Source organism: Dendrobium catenatum, unplaced genomic scaffold (genome assembly GCF_001605985.2).
Source record: "Dendrobium catenatum unplaced genomic scaffold, ASM160598v2 fragScaff_scaffold_249, whole genome shotgun sequence".
Classification (NCBI taxonomy): domain Eukaryota; kingdom Viridiplantae; phylum Streptophyta; class Magnoliopsida; order Asparagales; family Orchidaceae; genus Dendrobium; species Dendrobium catenatum.
This window is the reverse complement of record NW_021318711.1, coordinates 3,871,045-3,876,237: the sequence shown is the minus strand read 5'-3', so window position 1 is coordinate 3,876,237 and position 5,193 is coordinate 3,871,045.

The window sequence follows — 5,193 nt, the reverse complement described above, 5'->3', positions numbered from 1 at the left end:
CATCATATTAATAACTCATTTATGTTCAAGATCAAGTTATATTCATGCTCAATTTGGTTCCATTGTGCCCAAGTCAAATTCAAGTATGAGCTCATTTCAATTTCATTTGCAAGTCCAGTGCGTATGCACTATGTCACATCCAGGTCCAAGTTTTACTTAATTTTGAATCAATTGAGATTCAAAGTACAAGTTCAAGTTTCAGTAAAATGTGTTCAATCAAGTCCAATAAAAATCTTTTATGATTGTCCAAATTTTGCTCATTTATTTGAATTTGAACTCTTTTGCAGTCCACAAAATACAAATAAAAACCTTTTAAGTTCTCATTTCAATTTCATTTTAATTAAGTTCAAAATTAGTCATTTGTATTTTGCTAACAAGTTCAAGTCCAATTACAAGTCCAAATACAAGTTCGAGTTCAAGTTCAATTTGTCCAAATTCTTTCAAGGTCCTTGAATCTCCAGTCAAAATTTTGGCAGCCTCATGGCGTCTCCCCAGTTTAGAGGAAAACTACAAGAAACTAGCCATTCCTATCACGCTAAGAAAAACATGTATGGTAGGTGTCCTCGAACGAGGACACCGCGGCCGAATTTTTTATCGTCCCCCCACCACACTAAGAAAAGCATGTATGGGTCCTCGGCAATTGTTACAAAAGAAAAGCAATTATTTTCCCGCAAGCGGGTGCTTATGGGTATCTCTACTTCGTCGTACGCATCGAACCGGGTTCCCATCCCACCACGCTAAGGAAAGCGTGTATAAGAGATTTTCCGGTGTGCCACAAACTCCGAATAAGAGATTTTGGGTGATTACCTGCTTCGTCGCAAGCGTCGCGACGCACTTCCTCCCACCACGCTAAGAAAAGCATGTATAGGTGGTCGTTTTGTCGCACCACATGCGTCAAAATGAGTTTTCTAAAATTTGAAAAAAAAAATTCTTTTCTTCACAAAATAAATCCCTCATTTTTTTTAAACTTCTTTTTTGCTATCTCTTTTTTATATTTTTTTTGAAATATCTCTCTTTTTTTTGCATCATTTCATTTTTTGTTTTGAATAAACAAACTTTTCCCTAATTCTACCTGAAGGTGCATGAAGCACTTCTTCTCCAATATCCACATTGCCACCTTCACGTGCCATATCTTCAATGTATTGGGCTTCATCAAGAATTATAATGCATCTTTTGATATCAACCTCCATAGCTCTCTGAACAATTGGATTTATGATGTAGCTATATGGACAAAAGATTACTTGTTCTTCAGCTGCAAGAGTTTGAGCAGCAAGGTGTGAACAACCTTTTACATGTTGACTAATCCTCACTAGATCCTCTATATCATGAACCTCAAAATGTCCACCAATCTGAAGAGAAGGATGACTTTTGACTTTATTAGCATTTCTGTTGAACTCAAGGCAACCTCCAGATGGATCCTTCAGGAGCAATTTACATACTTCATTTTCTTTACCGCATACAAACTTATTAGTACAATATTGCTTGCTTGCTTGATGCCAGAATAGACATTGGCATGCGGTAAGATGTCTTCCTGTATTCCTGAATCACCTGACTGATCTGAAAGTATGTCCTCGATGCATAATAAATGTTGGGAGCCGTGAGCCTCTTCTGAGGCTTAGCTTTTGTTCCATGTCGAGGCTTCTCTGGATTCATAGATGCATCATGATCAAGGATGAAACCACCACCGTGGAGAAGGGGATCGGCTAGCTAATTGGAGTTATTAAAATACTCTTTCTGAGAAATAGATCCATCATCCAGGAGACAACAAAGTAGCTGTAGCTTCTTTGAGAAAGCAAGAGGGGTGGAGCTCTGGATTGGGACGTGGGGGATTTCATGTTGTTGGAGTTTGGTGCAGGCAGTGGAGATGAAGTGGGAGCTTGGTGAGCTAGGTTGCTTCAAGAGTCATAGAAGGAGGATTTGAACAGGGATTTGAACAGTTGGCATGAGGGAAAAGGGGTCGGCAAACTGGGACGGACAGGGGGGCTATTGTGGCTTCTTGCTGTAGGAGACAAACAATGGGAAAGGGGAGTTCGAGTGTAGTGGAAGAGGAGGAAAGTAGAGAGTGATAGTTTGAACTTCGTTTGCTGGAGTGTGAGGTTCGTTCCATAGCTTGAGCGGAGGAGGCGGGTGAGTAGGCTGCTTGCGTCGAAGGGAACAGGCGGCTTGAAGCTCTTGGCGTCGGGATAGGTTAAGGAGGCTGAAGTTCGGTAGGAAGGAAGGTTTTGAAATGGAGTTTGGACAGGAGCAAAGAAGTTTGGTTATCTTTATGCGAAGCCACGCAATGTCTTCAAAGCTGGTGGTGAGCAGAAGTTGGCCGTGGAGGAGAGGAAAGCTTATGCGTTTGGGGAAGGAATAAGGGAAAAAGTGTGAACAAGAAGAAACAGAGTGGATGGAGAACGAGACAGAGAGATGTGTAAAGAAAGAGTAATTTCATTAAAGGAATGTTAACAAAGGTCTCTATTAATAGACCTGATACAGGGTAAATAAGTAATAATAATGATACAGAGGTCTAATATGACCGTTACATGCTAATAGCCTCCCTCAAGTTAAGCGGTCGTAGTCTGAGTGGTTAACTTGTGTCGTAGTTCATTAAATCGAGCGATCGAGAACGATTTGGTGAGAATGTCCGCAATCTGATCTTTGGAGGAGATGTGTGCCAGCTGAATGTTGCCGGAGGTGATTTGCTGACGAATAAAGTGGTAGTCGATCTCGATATGTTTTGTTCTGGCATGAAACACCGGGTTCTTGGCAATAGCCATTGCCGAGGTGTTGTCATAGTATATTGTGGTTGGGGAGGATTGTGGCATGTCCAGTTCGGCCGTTAGACGTCGAAGCCAAAGCACATCCGATGCGGCAGCGGAGAGGGATCTGTACTCTGCTTCGGTGGAGGACTTTGCAACGGTAGCCTGCTTTTTCACAGTCCAGGAAATGAGATTAGGCCCGAGAAAAGTGCAGAAACCCGAGACGGATTTTCGGTCAGTGATATCTGACGCCCAGTCGGCGTCCGAGAAGCTTGCGTCCAGTGTTAGTGTCATGACAGAGATAACCCTTGTGATGAGGAGAATAACCAGTGAATATGCAAGGGTGGGATCGAGGAGATAATTTGTCTGTGGAGTACGGTTTCAGCCACGGGTAGCAGAGGCATCCGAAGGCGCGCAAGTGAGTATAGATTGGCGGGTGACCGTGCAGCAGTTGGTACGGGATCTTGTTGGCGATGGACTTAGATGGGAGTCTATTGATTAGATAATGGGCAGTGGATAGGGCTGAGGTCCAGAATTTGGAAGGTAGACCAGATTCGATTAGAAGTGCACGAGTGAGGTCCAGAAGGTGACGATGTTTTCGTTCTGCGAGACCATTTTGCTCAGGTGTGTGCGGACAGGTGAGGTGTTGAAGAATGCCATTCGTTTGGAGATAGAGATGAAATTCCCTGCTAGTGTATTCTCCCCCGCCGTCCGAGCGGATGATTTTAGGAGTTTTGTTGAATTGGGTTTTGGTGAGATGACAGAAGTTTTTGAAGGTGTTAAGAACTTCATTTTTAGATTGTAAAAGGTATAGCCAGGAGAATCTAGTGCAGTCGTCGATAAAGATAACGTAGTAACGGTAACCTTCCGGAGAAGGGTGCGGAGCGGGACCCCAGACATCGGTATGAATAAGATCGAAAGCATTGTGAGTAACAGACAATCTTTTATTAAAGTAAATTTTGTGGCTTTTAGCCTGGTTACAAGAATTGCAAACAAAATTGCTAGGTACAGATGTAATTTCGGGAAAGAACCGAGCAAGAACTTGAATGGTTTCTTTGCTGGGATGTCCAAGGCGGGAATGCCAAACATGAGGCGAGGAGGTGGTTGCAGCGAGCACCATGTGCTTATCTTCCAGAGCTTTGCTAATATGGTACAGACCGTTCCGAAGGTGACCATGAAGCAGCGGACGGTGGTCCTGAAAATCCTTGATAACAAAGCCGTTAGAGTCAAAAGAAATGGAAACGAAGTTGTCGGAGGTGAGTTTGGAGACCGAAAGAAGGTTGTGGGTGAGAGATGGAACATGGAGGAGATTGGAGAGGTGCAACTTACGAGTAGAGTCGGGTAGGGGAAGGAGACCTTGTCAGGCGCTGTTGATGGGGAGAGAGTTTTCGTTGGCGGTAGTGATTGCTTCAGCACCGTGATAAGGAGTTGGATATTGAAGATGATTGACGTCCGGCGTGAGGTGAGTAGAAGCACCTGAGTCAAGAATCCAGTCTTGACTAACTTGAGCGTTTGGATTTGCATAAAGAGCCCGCGGTTGACGAGTGTCGGTGGGAGCATATTTGAGATTGTTACGGTGCCAGCAATTGAGCGCGATATGACCAGGTTTTCCGCAAATCTGGCAGATTGGTTTGGGACCGGACTGCGGAGCTGGAGCGTTGGTTGGATAGGCCGTGACAGAAGGGGTTGTCGTCGGATTTTTTGGGCTTGTTGAAGCGACGATTGTTGTTGTTGCGATTTCGTGTAGAGTTAGCCGAGGATGCATAAAGAGCGGTGGGCTGGGTTTGATCTTGTAGATTTTCTTGCTGAAGATGTATTTCTTCATTGCAGAGAAGAGCGTAAAAGGTGTCAAGGTCAATAGGTGACAGCGAATTGCGTATGGTGGACTTGAACGGGTTGTAGGAAGGCGGAAGACCGTTGAGAATGTGAAGTATGATATCTTCAGATTCAATCTTGGAACCGGACGCAGAGATGTTGTCCACAAGAATCTTGATGCGAGTGAGATACTGTTGTACCGTAAGATCCTTCATTTGAGTCCGATATAGCTCATTCTTGAGCTGAATCACACAGGAGCGACTGGTCGGTTGAAGGCGCCGCTCAAGAACGGTCCAGGCCTCGTGGGTGGTGGAAGAAGAGATGATGTAAGGTAGAATAGTTTGAGAAATGGTACAGAAAAGGGCTGAAAGAAGATTGTTATCCACGATCAGCCACTGGGTATAATCAGGAGAGGTATTGTCAAGAGGAGCCTGAACAGTGCCGAGAAGATGACCGGCAAAACCATTCGCAGTGAATTGTTTGAGGATTTGAACACTCCATAGATGGTAGTTTTCGGGTGTGAGAGGATGAGGAGCAAGGTTCTTGATGTTGGAAACAATAAATTTTAGATTTGGCGGAATGCTGGGTGACGTACCGGTGTTGTTGGTGTTGGTGGAGGCGGTGGAGGAGGAGGCGG